This window comes from Trachemys scripta, chromosome 2 (genome assembly GCF_013100865.1).
Source record: "Trachemys scripta elegans isolate TJP31775 chromosome 2, CAS_Tse_1.0, whole genome shotgun sequence".
NCBI classification, from domain to species: domain Eukaryota; kingdom Metazoa; phylum Chordata; order Testudines; family Emydidae; genus Trachemys; species Trachemys scripta.
In genome coordinates, this window is record NC_048299.1 from 196,857,219 (window position 1) to 196,872,198 (window position 14,980).

At 45.1% G+C, this 14,980-nt stretch overlaps 1 protein-coding gene across 2 annotated transcripts in view; it reads right to left on the reverse strand.

Moving 5' to 3' along the window:
• ANKRD12 (ankyrin repeat domain 12) overlaps nucleotides 1–12,352 on the reverse strand; it is a 118,021-nt gene extending 105,669 nt beyond the window's left edge. For both annotated transcript variants that reach the window (XM_034762616.1, XM_034762615.1), the window contains exon 1: nucleotides 12,184–12,352. The gene's annotated coding sequence lies outside the window, so the exon portion shown is untranslated. The remainder of the gene's footprint in view (nucleotides 1–12,183) is intronic.
• Nucleotides 12,353–14,980: the final 2,628 nt, after the last annotated feature.

A 14,980-nucleotide genomic window follows, 5' to 3' on the forward strand; every position in this document is an offset into this window, starting at 1 on the left:
TTCCTGGAGCCAGGGAAGGGTCCTGGGGGTGGGTCTGACCTGACACTATTAGCTCACTGCAGGCAAAGTCCCATCGTCCTCTCCCCCCGCTCCCCTCCACACAGCCAGGACTAGCAGCTGAGCACTCCAGATACTGATAATTATGGAAATAAAAATTGTGAAAAAGCCTTCAATATGTATAAATTTCAGAATAAATATTCTGAGCTCTCATTAAAAATAGCTATTACACCAGAATACTGGAAAGTAATCATTGTTACATCTGTTTTCTTTAATAGCGAGGAAGCAATCCTTGGAATTACAGATAGTTAGCCTTACTGGTACATTGGCTGAAACAGAGAATTATAAAACATCTAGATTAACATACTATGATCAGTAACATACCAATGCAGCTTCTGTCAAAAGAAGGAAATCATGCCTCATTAATCTACTAGAATGAAAATGTCAAGAAAATAGTGGGCTAAAGGAAAACTGGTTGCTATAGATTACTGGACTCTGACATAGTTTTTTTGAAAGTCCATCACAAGAAACTATCAAGGAATTTAAATACTTGTGAGGTGTGACAAAGTTCTATAATAATTTAAAATCTGATAAAATAATATACAAAGTATAGAAATAAACTGTCAAGGTTCACCTCTTTCAAGGATCTATACTGACTCATATAATCGTGGGCCTGCACTACCAACTGGTGAAGAGAGAAGTGCCATTCATGATATGGAAAAATGTGTCAACCTAAGTTCCCTCTAAGCTGCACAGCCACGCAGGGGCTCAGGGCCGCGGCAGGGAGAGATGCCTCTCCCCCAGCATGGGCCTGCTGTGGCAGGGAGAGGTGCTTCTCCCCTCCAGCCCCAACCCAGCCCTGGCACAGACCTGCCGCAGTCGGGGGAGAGGCACCTCTCCACCCTGCAGCCCAGGTGCTGCTGCGGGGAAAGAGAGCTAGGGGAAGTCCTCTCTCCCCGCCATAGCCCCTGGCAGCCTGCACCCCAAAGACCTCATCCCCGGCCCCACCCCAGAGCCCACACCCCCAGCCGGAGCCCTCACCCATCCCCCCTGCACTGCAACCCACTGCCCCAGTCCTAAGCCCCCCTCCCACACTCCAAACCCCTCGGCCCCACCACATGAATTTTGTTATGTGCACCAATATGGAGATGATGTGTCACACATCACCTCCATATTGGTGCACATAACAAAAGTCATTCCGCACATGCGTGGGGAAAAATAAAAGGGAACACTGGTGGCAATAAATAAATAAACAAATGAATAAGTAAAATAATTGTCATCTACAAGATTACAGATATCTGTAAGCAAATCCAGAGGGGCATAGAAAGCTTAACAACAGATGAAGTTCACTGTAAACAAGTGCAAGGCAATACAAGTCAGAAGGAATAATTCAAATCACTTATGTACATTGTTGGTTCTAAGTTAACTGTAACCACTCAACATTTCAATAGAAACCTCTGCTCAACATGCATCATGCATATGTCCAAAATGTTAGGACATATACAGAATAGGATAGAAAATATTATGCTGGCCATATTGAATTTGATGGTACAGCATTACCAGGAACGTGGAGTTCAGTTCTATTTTTTTTTCCCACCTCAAAAAGAGTATAGCAGAAGCAGAGATCCAAAGAAGGTTCATGAAAATTATTAGAAGCATGGAGAAATGTCCATATGAGCAAAGGTTAAAGTTTTAAATGAAACAAAGGAAATTAATGAGAGAACACATAAATGTATATCAAATTATTACACTCACAAAGTTAAAAGGACATTATTAAGGTTGTAAAATAATGCACCCAACAGTTGGGAAATGCCAAAATTAAGGTTGCCTGTGGAACCTTAAAGTGTACACCTAAAAGAGTCAAGTTCTGATCGTGTAATTACAGACCTATCATATACACTGTACTGTCTTTTCCACAAGACCCTACCTCATTCAGTGCAAAGGATGACCAGTGTTCACTTAACCAGCGGCTATTCAATATTTTGTTTTTTCCACACGTTTAATGTGTGGCCTTATGCCTTATTTGCTGCACGCTGTTCAAACCCGGCTCTGAAGACAAAATTATTAATTTCCTCATGGGCATTTCTAGGATGTTCATGAATGCTTACAAATATTAATTAATGCATTTTTCAGAACAGCCCTGTGAAGTGGGGGGTGGTATGATCCCTGTTTTACAGTTGGGGAGCTTAAGCATAGAGAGGTTAAGGTCAGAATATCCACTAATTTTGGTTGCCCAACCTGAGACACCCAAGACCTCATTTTTTGGAGTACTTAACATTACGTAGCACTTCATATATTCAAAGCACAGCTCCCACTGACTTCATCTGCAGCTATGAGTTCTCAGCACTTCTGCAAATCAGACCGTAGTGTTTCAGTCAGGTTCCCAGAAAATGAGGAACACACAATTCGTGACCACCTGGGAATAGTCTGGTTTTAAGTGACTTGCTTACATCACATAGGAACTTGGTCAGAACAGAAGCAGGGAAGGAAACCAGTTCTCTAGGACAGCACTGAACTGCCTAATCATGAGACCATCCTTTATCTTCCTGCAATTCTCAAGCCACAACCCTCTGCTCATTGACTACATGCCTTCCAATTTCTGCAACAAATGAAACAGGAGTCATAAATGTCACAATCTCCTTTATTACACAGCCCTGATTCATCCCTAGAGCAGGTTCATCCTATGCACTGAATGAGGCAGGTTTCTGTGGGGAAAAAAAATGTGTGATTATGATTTGCCTCTCTCTTGGGGGAGGACAACAAATTAAGCTGCTGTATGTGACAGGCAGAGCTCTCCCACCCCACTTAAGAAGAATAGAGGTTTTTGAGTGAGGGAAGGAGACTACCATTTTTGCAAGAGACGAAGAAGCGGAGGAAGTGCCCAGTAGCTCAGGATCTCTCTGCTCCGCTCTCATGAACAACATCAGTTAGCATCTCCTTCCTTCCTATTTCTCTTTACCCCCAACCCCAGGCCAGAGAAGAGGATTCAAGATGCTCCTGCTGCAGATGCCACTCTCCATGCCAAATTTAGATGGGGAGAGTGTGAAGAACCACCCATAGAATTGCCCCCCTCAAGCTTGGAGTGATGTAAAAGAACCACTCATGTACCTACAGCATGAGCAAAGGTACTGGGGAGGGGGGGCAAGGAGCAGATGTGTGGCTGGGGATTTGTAAAATTAACTGATGGGGGCATACTGCTTTGGAACCAGGTGAGTCATTAATTGATGTGGAATTAGGGAGCATATAATTAACTGCTGTAGGGGTGCTAAAGCTGCACAGAATTAATAGGCATTTAGTTTTTTGGAGGAGTTCAAGTCCCCATGCTATCAGGCAACACTTTTTTCAATTTTATGAATATTTAAAAATCCTCTTTGTCACAATCTGTTGGCATGTATGTGTACTATTGTGCAGGAGTAATAACCAAACTGTCCGCTATTGCTGGGGGTTTAAAAGGAAATATGATTGATGGAACATGAAAGACTGAGAAACAAAAGAAGCAACAAGCTACATGTAACTGACTTTTTTCAGAGTTATCTAGGTGAAAAATAGAAAAAAGCGATGGCAAGTAGAGCGTTCTAGACCAGGAGTCGGCAACCTTTCAGAAGTGGTGTGCCGAGTCTTCATTTATTCTCTCTGATTTAAGGTTTTGCGTGCCGGTAATACATTTTAACGTTTTTAGAAGGTCTCTTTCTATAAGTCTATAATATACAACTAAACTATTGTTGTATGTAAAGTAAATAAGGTTTTTAAAATGTTTAATAAGCTTCATTTAAAATTAAATTAAAATGCAGAGCCCTCTGGACCGGTGGCCAGGACCCGGGCAGTGCGAGTGCCACTGAAAATCAGCTTGCGTGCCACCTTTGGCACGTGTGCCATAGGTTGCCTACTCCTGTTCTAGACAGTTCAGTTTACTTCTGCTTTAACATCTCAACCTAATTAGCTAGATATTAAAATTCTGATACCTCAAGAGGCCTCATTTTCAAAAGCAAGGCCAAACTGTCAGTGAATCAACCATAGTACTGAGAACTAAGAGACCCTGTCTGAAATAAGCCACACCTGTCAAGAAGTCCCTACCCTTTGTTCCCATTTTTGAAAACTGTACTAGGGAGAGTACAAAAGAAAGGAAGGGAAGAGTGGATGAAGAGGATTTCTCCCCTCAGACATGAAAGACATTTAAAATGAAGGCAATGACCCTAAGGAATCAATTTGCCTGTACAACCCTGTTAAGAGTGAAGAGTACAGTTGGCCAACTATGGCCTACAATGACAGGGGACACTATGGCAACCACTCTGGCAAACAGATGAGTGGGGGAGATGTTGCCTAGCAACAGGAAGCTCCTAAAGAGATTTTTGTACAAACAGTGACAGTTGAAAGACACCATTGCAATCTAAGAATTGAGAAACTAAAGGAAGTAAAATATGTCTTGTGATTTTTCCACTTTATTATCAACCTTTTTTGTTTAAAAATAAAAAAAATTCAGATTTGTGGTCTTTAATATTTTTCTGTTACAAAAAAGAAAAAATGGCAATGGAGGGGGCCATGGAATAAGTGCCTAGGAACTGCTCAGCTAGGCCCCAATTCTGAAGAGATTTACATACTTGAAGTTAACCATGTACAAGTACCCAATGACACTATTTGCTGCTTAATACAAGTCTGAAGGACTGGGGACATAATTAATATAAGAAACATATGGAATGCACATGTATTTTATTGATTAGCTTGCAAGAACACAATCTTAACCAATTACTAAAAGTCACAAGTGAGAGGTGGCCAAAAAAAAAAAAGTAATGAAATGTTAGAATTGTTCTGTGAATGTACAGAACAATAAAAACTTGAAAAGCAAAGGAATGTGACGCAAGATTCCTCAGATTGGCATAATCCATGTCTATACTACAGTAATTTCCTGCTGCTGAATTATCACAAATCTAATGGAAAATCCTCTCAGCCTGACTATTCTCTCTAGTAATGTTTACTGTGTAATGCCTTAAAATTTTAAAATGTAAAATGTACTTACCAATATTTATGATGTTTATTTTGATATTTATTATGATGTTTTTGAATTTCATCTTGGATAATGGAAAATAAATTAGTTGGTTTCATTTGAAGTTCCTCACCAACCATATAGCGTTTAAGTTTCAGACACAAAGAGAATTTCCTTTTTAAATATGTTGCAGTACAAAATATTTTGTTTTGTAGAAGATTGCTTTACAAAAATCTAAAATTGTGGCAAATGTGATTAAGCCTCTTATTTCTCTGCATGCTATTCTACTTCTATTTCCTCAGCCCTACTATTTTGTTAACATATCCAAATGTTTAATTATCCTTCTTAATAAAAACCAAAGTAAGGGCTTAGTGGAGGTTGTGTATATTTGAGACACTAAAAAAAAAAATACATGAGTAATGTTGCAAAACTCTAATACCAAATACAAGTATGATATCATCTAGATTTTATATAGTTAATTAGTAGATCACAAAAGGGCACTGTCTGTTTAATATTAAAAATGAAAGCATAATTTAGGCAAACCAATTACCTGCAACTGTCATTGAAAAGCTAGAAGAATATTATCCCAAATCTGTTTGGTAAAGACATTTGAAATGAGGCAGCTCATAAACCGGTTGTCAAAGGCCTGATTACTTCTAAAATTCATCAATGAACCACAATCTATCACTAAATTAGGATTTAGTGTTTATTCATGGTAATGGATCGTATTAGAAATTCAGATAGTCTGATTTGGAGGCATTAGATCTATTGATTTTTTTTTAACTTCCTGTTAGTACTTTTGCTCTTTCATATGCTGAATGTCACTGTTTTTATTATCCTCCAGCATCTTGTCAGCTCAGACAACACCTAGTTCTATATAGGCCAAAAGAAGGTACCTAGAAAAGCCTGACTAGTATGTAAGCTGCCTTGTCAAGTCTATATGATGTTAGATAAGGATACCAAAATGATTACTTTAAACAGTTCTAAATGGAAACATCCCCACTCTTTGGACAAGAGGTGCACACAGTTCTCAGAGAATAAAATGCACAAGTACACATGGCCCTCTGAATTTTCTAAATTTCATTGTTTTTTTCAGATAAATACATAGAAACCTCCTAACAGAACTCCTGAAGATGCTTCTTGTTCTGAGAAGACATTTGAATAATGGGAGAGAGGTTTCTTGAGTCAAGTACAGAAGAAAAGCCATCTTTGGAAAGAAATGAAGGACAAGCTTAAACATCACTATGTAGTCCCAGTGAAAAAACAGGAAGATAAAAAAATCACTACACAAAAGTTTGAAGCTCAACAATTCTAAGTAGATGTCCACTAGATAGTTTTAGTATTAGGAGTCTGAGTTCTTATATGGCATCCATCACTGCAATAAAAACACCTCGCAAATATTTATTTTCACCATACCTCCTGAGTTGAAATGCTGGCCCCATTTTACACAGAGAAAACCAAAGCTCAGGGAGATTGAGTTTTTGATTTTCGGAGGTGCTCAGGAATTGACATTTTTCCATCAACAAGATTTGTAGGTACTGAAAACTTCTGAAAAGTCAGGACTTAAGTTATTTGTCCTTGGTCATACAAAGTCTGTGGCAGAGCTGGAAACTGAACCCAGATCTTATGAGCCCCAATCCACTGCCTTACTCCCAAACCCATTCTTCCTCCTCGCTTTTGATCTATGGGTCTGAAATCAGATACTGAATATCTTCACAGGTGCTTCCTCTGAATCCCTTAGGATGATGTCAGGGTTCAAAGGAAACACCTGCAGAGAAGTTTAGCATCAGACTGCAATCCCAGAGGACTAGAGACAAGGAAGAATGGACTTATGAGCCTCAAGTTTTAATCAGCCTTTTTTTTTTTTTCTTTTACACCCACACCCACAGGATGCTTACAGGAAGAGTGCTATATGTTGCCTTCAAGGCCTCAACAGTCGCTGCCTGAACACTTAAGAGGCTAACACTTAAGGCTTTATTAAGTTTTATGCTAGGTTGGATAATGTTAAGAACGTCACATTTGAAACCATTTATTTTGTGCTCTGTACCAGGCCCAGAAGGCACAAACACACTAAGGCCTTGAACCTGCAATGAGATATGCACAAGTGGAGCCCTGCTGCTCATACATAGCCCCTTTAACTTCAGTGGAGTTCAGGGGTTTGACAGAGTGTTTTCTTACTGCAAGATCAAGACCTAGAGCAGAAGGTCTTGCATACATGAACCAGCATGGGAACTACCTCAGTAAGGGGCTTCAATTTCTCCAGCTGGATACCCTGGCTTTAGCTCAACCAGCCTATCCTGAAGTTCAAGGATTCCAGCAGTGTGAATGACTGTGTTTCATGGCCACAACCTCCTAGCACGAGAAGTACCATAATGAGGGAATTGCCAGATACTTTTAAGGAGTAAAACTCATGGTTCTTAGGGGAAAGCTACTTTCATAAAAGGTAAACCCCTGCAGCAGCGGTGTGACATCACTACCAGATTGTCTGATAAACAAAGAATGAACATTTTACTATCTAATTAAGAGATTAAAGGAAAGGTGGCCGGGGATGACCAAAACATAAAGGTAAAACCCAAACGTCTAGTTTGGCTATTGAGAGAGCTCTGTTTCTCTGAGCCAGGAAAAAAACAAAAAATGAGTAGTATCAACCAATTTTAGAGGGGAGTGTCATTACAAGACCTTTCAATTTTTCCTGTTTCAGTTTGCTGATAGTAAGATTTAAACTCTCAGTCTAGCACTGCACAAAGGGGCACTGGCAAAGGATTATGTTATGTTTTATATAAACTACTTCGTAGAATATAATAACTGAAGTGAGAACTCACTTATCAGAACTAAATGTTTCCACCAGATGGACAACTTCCCATGCCAATTACCATGTGTTGAAAAATTTTTATCAGATAACTTCTAATCAGAGATAAATACAAAAGACGGTGGGAAAAAGTGAAACTCCAGGTGTAATTCCTAGTATAAGCCCATCTCACTCCGCCATGGAGTGTTCTAGAATTTCTACCATCATGGTGGCCTTGAACACTACCAGGCCTATCTGACAAGATGGGGTGTAATCAGCTTCTGGTGGGCTTAATAAATTTGAAGCTACTGAAGGGATAAAACTCTCACTGACTTTCCATTGGGCGTAGGTGCCTAAATGCCTTTGAGGATCTGGGTGAAAGAGCTTTTTGGGTCTTCATTATCTTCCAGGGTCTCCTGGCTGCCAGTGAGGAGAAAAGGAAGAGGTTCCCAGTACTCCGTTCCTCCCCAGATAACTGACAGCTGAAAAGAGGCATGGAGAGGGAAGAAAAGATTTATTTTACTTTACCTCTTCCTGAGTCTCCATTTTCAGATATTCTGTTCCTGATTAGTATTGTATCACCTGACTCTGGTGCTGCTGCCTGGGAAAGGCAGGAGCAACAACATGAAACTAACCTGATTCATGCCAATTTCTCTGCTACCCATAGTGTTCCCAACAGCAGCTAGGAAACTGATCAGCATCTTGCTAGTTTCACTCTTTTGCAGCTTCTCAGATAGGAGTAGTAAAGGAAACAACTTCTGCAGACTCAGGAAGAAGATTTGTTTATATTTGGTTCATATTTGAAAGATTGCCATCAACTCAGGTTCTAGAAATGTTCATTTTCTTTAAGTGAAAGCTTAGATTCTACAGAAGTTGGTGGTGTAGATCCCCTTCTCTTTACAAGGAAGTTGATTGTTCAAGCTCAGCAAATCAAGATTTGATAACATTGAGAGCTGGTTGACCTGACAGCCTGAAGGATTGTGTGCGCGCGCGTGTGTGTGTGTGCGCGCGCGTGTGTGTGCGCGCGCAAAGACTATAAAGGAATCCTGAATAATGACAAACTGGTTAAGAACTAGACAAATCAACAGGCATCTGACTCATCTTCTGGTAATAATATTATTTAAGGTTATGATAGCAAGGCTAGATACAGTTTGGGCTAATATTTATTTCATACCATCTGTCAGTGGAGTCTAAGAACACTTGTAATGAAGTAGTTACAAAACATGGTCTGACATGGAGACTAAATGACCAGTCAACATTCACACAGCACTCTCTTCAATCAAATATGCAAAAGAAATTAAGTCAAAAGCTTTATTTGCCCAGTCCATCTCACAATAAGATAGAATCCAAATATTTGAAAGGGTTAGAGAAGAAATTTGTTCTATACCAACAGAAGAACGTGTGTATTATCACTGTGGTAACAGGCTAAACACTATATATTTTGTGATCAATACTTCTGACCAACTTGAAAGTCAAGATGCCCAACTTCAGTGAAATCTACCGAGTCCTTCCAACCTGTAGCCTTTGGTAAACATGACAAATCAGTCCAACGGATAACATTTTTTTATATTCACAAATCAGTATTCAAATAGAAGGTCAAGATTTTTGTAGGTGCTCGCGTTCGAGCTCTGAAAGATCTAGATACCTTGTATGTGCCAAAACATGCAGGGTAGTGAGTTTTTTTGTTCAGCTGAAGCTTATACAGATCAGGAAATGTATGAAACTCAGAACAATTGCTTGAGATTGTACTTGATAATCCACACTTGGTAAAAATCTGCTTTTACTTATATATTTTTGGTGCTCCTACCACCATCTGAATAATTAGGTGTTTTAGAAAGAGTACTCATCCAAGTATTCAATCATCCTAACAGACCTTTTCCTCTAACAAGTGATATATTTTGCAAGCCAGGAAGAGGCTTAATTTGTTGTGCACTATCAACACATCATCCATCAGAAGTTTTATACTAGTTAACACTAGCATTCAGAATGCTTGCATGTTTTTTTCTTGGGCAGGGGAAAGAAAAAAACCACATTGGAAACACAAAGGGGTGGTGGTTAAGTCCAAACTCTTTTCCTCTGCTAGGAGTAGAGCTGGTGCCAACAGAAGGGGCGAATCCTTTGCATACCTCAACTACAATGGATCTCATGGTAAAAGAGCACAATCCTATACATGCACTGGAGCTAATGGTGGGGACTGCCAAGGGAGAACCAGGAAGTCAGAGAAAGGAACTGCTTCATACATAGTCACAGGAATCTGAAGACACAGTCCCTGTGGTGCTCGTAAGCACCATTCTATTCCAGCACTTGCTCTCCTTGATTTTTAAGTCACAAAATACAAGTAGGTAAGCAGAGTTGTCAAAGGCTACTATGGGTTTACCACTACCCTCCCAAAACAATATTTTACTATGACCCAGATCTTGCAGTTGGATCTGCACAGACAGAACTTTGAACCTGCATTTGTGAAGGACAGGATTAAGACACAGGCACATGCTCAGGGGTCCAGCTCCTAGAGTCATATGATTACATTAGAATCTGAGCTTTCATTTGGGGGAAAAATGGTAAGTTGTTAACCCTCATCTTTATGAAGAAATGTAAGTGTAACCCACCATCCACCTAAGTCTGCACAGGGCCTAAAACAATAGCTCTGAGAGGTGTATACTTTCCCAGTGCATCTCAATGTGGTGTTAACTTAAGATCCACTTCCCTGAGGGACTATGCTCTATCTACAACAACTCCCAACAGAAGACTAAGGTAGAAAAAAAGCACAAAGGGTTGAGTTTGCATGTTCATGGCTGATACACATTGATTGTTTGTTAGGGGGTGATCCCCTTACTGTTACCCATCTCAATCAGGGGTAAAATAAAGGGTTAAAGGAGGTGCCTCCTTTATAAAGAGGAGCTCCTCTCCACACATCATGACGACCCATCAAGGGCCCTACATTTTAGTGAAGTCCTGACTTCATGTAGGCACTGTGATTCAATCCTTCTCTGGTCACTTTTTCTGAAAATTAGCAAAACTTTAAGACATATTCCACATCTGTCTGGTAGTTCATGGGATAACAAAGCAGCTGACACATGGAAGAGAATGAAGTTGGGACATTCTTGGCTTTCACTGTGGTCTTGCAAATAGATACAAACAAAAGCCTAAAGTTATGAATGCCACAAATGGATTCTCTTCCATATGTCATCTACTATATTCCCATGAGCTACCAGACAAATGTGGAATACACCATTCTAAAGCCTAATTAATTTCCAGGAAGAAAAGGCTCTTGTCTGAGAAGACAGAGACATGTTCAGACTTAACAATTTTTTAAAAAGTCTTACAGGGCAGTTCATGATAATTTTCAATTGGGAATTGTGCATTTGTTGCTATTCTTCCACTTGTCATAAGATGCCCAGCCAGTTTTAAAAACTGAAACAGAGGGGATGGATATTAATTTGCTGGTAATTTGGCCAAATCTGAATTGAGGTAATTAGACTGTTTACCTAATCCATCCTTCAGGTTCAACTGGAAACAGTATTCTTTGCTTTCTTGTCCTAAATAGCTACTTCGTGTTGATGCTGTCAATCAGCTGCTGTGCTCCACCTCAGAGGTGGCTGTATTTTAGGGATACACAATGGAATTGATACAACTAGCTTTTAAAACAATATGGGATCCCTCAGCCTGAGGAAAGTACTTAAAAATCCTAGATGTATTTCAAATGCATTTAGGCCACACAGTAAACCAGCAGCAGGCTTCGGCAAAACGCTGACAGGCAGCCTGGTAGAAATACAGCGAGCAGCTCCTAGCTTTTTAGATGTTGCCAAAAATCCCAGCCCTGAGTCACAGGCTGCAGCAGCGCGCCCCCTCCTCCGCCGGCCCGGTGTCCACAGCGCGAGCCCCGCGCCCCGCCTGCACACGCACACCCCGCGCCCCGGCAGGGCTCGCGCCGCTGCAGAGGCGAAGCCCAGACTAGCTTACACAGCCCCGTGTGCAGCAGTTACCCCCGCCCCGGCGTGTCCCCCAAAAAGCAGCCGCGCGGGGGACGAACCGTGCAAGGGACACGCAGCGGCAGTGACAGCGGCAGCCATGGCTCCCGCAGCAGCACTGACAGGCTGCGAGAGCGGCTGACAGAGCCCTTCCCCCGACCGGCATCGCCCGCAGGCCGGGGAGAGGGGGCCGCGCACAGCGGGACGGGGTGCGGAGCAGGGCAGGGCAGCCACCCTGGGGCTACCCTTCCCCCCGAGCGCAGACACAGCCGGGGGACGGGAAGGGTCACACCCCCCCGCACGGACACACACACACACACGGCTGGGGAAAGGGGTTACCCCAGGGCGCAGCCCGGTCCGGGGGGTGGTGCCACCCCCAGCACAAGGACGTGGGAACTGCAGCTCCCATCGGGGGTGGGGGGTGGGACAGGCTCGGGGGTGTCTCTTACCCTGTCGGAGGAGGAAGCGGCAGGACTCGATCCTCCTCCCTCCCGCGCTGCCCCTATGACAGGACCCGACGAAGAACCGGATTCAGCCGCTGCGGGCTGTTCCTAGAGACTCAGCCCCGCACCGATGACCACCGCCGCCGCCGCTGTGGGTGTAGGGTTTGAAAGTGCCCCCCCTCCCCGGCACTGTCGCTCCCCTCCCCCCCGTCAGAATGTCGGTCTCCGTGTGCAGCTCTGCGGGCCTCCCATTGGCCGCGCCACCCCACGTGACCCCAAACACGCACGAGAGACAGACGAGAACGCGCCGCCGCGAACGTTACGGGAGTTGGGCGGCGGTTGGGGAAGGAGGGAGAGTCAACGTCACAGTCCTCCTTCCGCAGTGGATTCTCCCGGTGCCTCAGATCTCTCGTGCACACGCGCGCAGCGCACACACACACGGAAGGAAAATAACGGGCCCTGGCAGGCCCGAGGGCGGGGCAGGCAGGCGCGGGGTAGGGCGCAGGCGCCGGGGCGACTGCTCTTGGTCTTGGCTCCTGCGACTGGAACATTCTGGAAATGGCGGCTGTGGTGTCCCGGAGATTGAGATGGGATGGGAGGAGGGGGGAAGAGACTAGAGTGTCTGCTTCCCCTTGTGACCGGAACCATGTAGGAGCCGCCAACGCTTCGTCCCGACTCCCAGGCCCAGGGCCCCTTACTTGGGCTACTCCGGGTTTTCCGGCAGCGATGGCGCAGTGAGTTTTAACTACCCGCAGAGTGCGCATGCGCGGCTGGCTCCGGTAAGCGGTGACTGGCTTGCGCTGCGCCCGAATGTGACGGGGGACGGGCCCAGGGGAGGGCGCGTGTCCTCCTCCCCGCGTCCCCCGCTTGCCTCACGGGCCGAGCCGTGGCCGCTCCGCTCCGCTGCGGGCGTCGCGTGGCATGCTGCGCCGTAGGGGCAGCCGCTCGGGCGTGGGTGCGCGTGGCGGGGAAGCTGCAGCGGCCAGGGCGAGCTCTGGTCCCGCGGCTGAGCTCACGCAGCGCTAGGGGCAGCGTGTCGTCTCGGCCCTGCCGCGCTTTGCACCGGACAGTGTCGGCTCCCCACCCCAGCGGGAGCTGCCTTTCAGTACCGAGACGGGCCCCGATCCGGCGGAGACTCGCGCTAAACTTTACCCCCACGGTGAGGGCCGCTCACTTGTCTTCGCCGGCTCCAGGCTCCCCTTTGCAGAGCTCGGGGGAGCCGCGTCCCCTCCAATGTCTTTGCAGTTTGTAGTCAAACTTTTAACACTGAATCATTTCACCCATTGGTGTCGTTCAGTTTTTCCTTTTTATTGAGGACGTGACATGCACCTTCGTTAATCTGTTCCGGGCTCAGTCTGCCAACGCTTTTTCCAATAAAAATCGGCATCCTGGCTTGAGATAATCATAACCGTTTACTGAAGTCAGCCGACACGAGTTGGACTTAATTCTAATCGCCATTTACAGGATTAGTATGTTCGTAGTGTTTTTAAAAACAGCATGCTTCCCCCCCCCCAGTATTTTTAAAGGAAATCATCCATTTTCATATGCCAATGTTTGAGCATCCATACAGGTGACAAAACCTGAAATTTGGTACTGTTTCCTGCCCTATATTACTGCTGAGGGCATTCTGCACCAAAAAAATAAAAATTCTGTGCACAATATTTTAAAATTCTGCAAATTTTATTTGTCAAATGTGGAGTCCTCAGCATGGCAGGGGGAGCACAGGCCAATGGCCGCACAGAGGTGGGAGATCGCTGTGCTGCCCCCCCGCACAGGGACTCAGTGGTGAGGCTGTACTCAATCGTGACACAGTACAAGGATCAGGCCTACCCCAGAAACACCCTAGGGCCCTATGCCTCCGTGACAGGTGCATCAGGTGTGGGCAGGATGGCTCAGCAAGACAGGATCCAAGTGTGGATGGGTTTGGGGTGGGGGGAATCCAGGTGTAAGTTGAGAGGGTTGTGTGGGGGGCAATTGGTGCAGGCAGCTGGGGCGGGGGGGATCTGGGTGCAAGAGTAATGGGACTCTGCAAGGGGGTCCAGGTGGAGGTGGTTGGGGTTCAGCAAAGGGGTCTGGGTGTGTGGGAGGATAGGGCTCGGTGGGGGGGGCAAGATGCGGGGGGGGCTCAGTGGGGGATCTAGCTGCTAGGGGATTGGGGATCCAGGTGCAGGTGATTGGAGCTCGGGGGGGGAGGGGTCTGAGTGCAGGTGGCTTGGCAGGGTGGTCTGGGGGATGGGGGGTTCTCAGGGCAGGGAGGGTGAGGCTCAGCAGGAGGGGCTGTGATGGGGTCTGGATGTATGGGGATTGGGTGGATGGGGGAGCAGGGCCTTGTACAGGGATCACTCCCCTTGCAGCTGAGGAGGGATGGCTGCAGGAAGTGGCAGGGGGAGTTTGCTGAGCTTCCTGCAGCTGTGGGAGAAATCTGGGTGTAAGTCTAACCCAGTCCCAGATGTTGTATAGGGGAAGAGGAAGTCCTGTCCCCCCCCCACCCCCCCCAGCCCAGCTGGGACTAGCAGCTGAGCCCACTGCAGGGTAGGAGCCATCTGCTGGGTCTTCCCCGTCCTGTCCTCTGCTCCACAGTGACTTACCTCCCGGCAGGCTGCCTTGAGCACCCAAAAAATACTGTTGGGGAGGGTCTCATGACCTCTCTTATGGCTTCCCTTTGCTTCCCTGTCAGAAAGTCATTTTTCTGCAGGGAAGCAAAGAAATCTGCAGGGGACGTACAGTCTGCACATGTGCAGTGGTGCAGTCTGCAGAATTCCCCCAGGAATATTGTATATAATTGTAGCACCACCATCCCCTG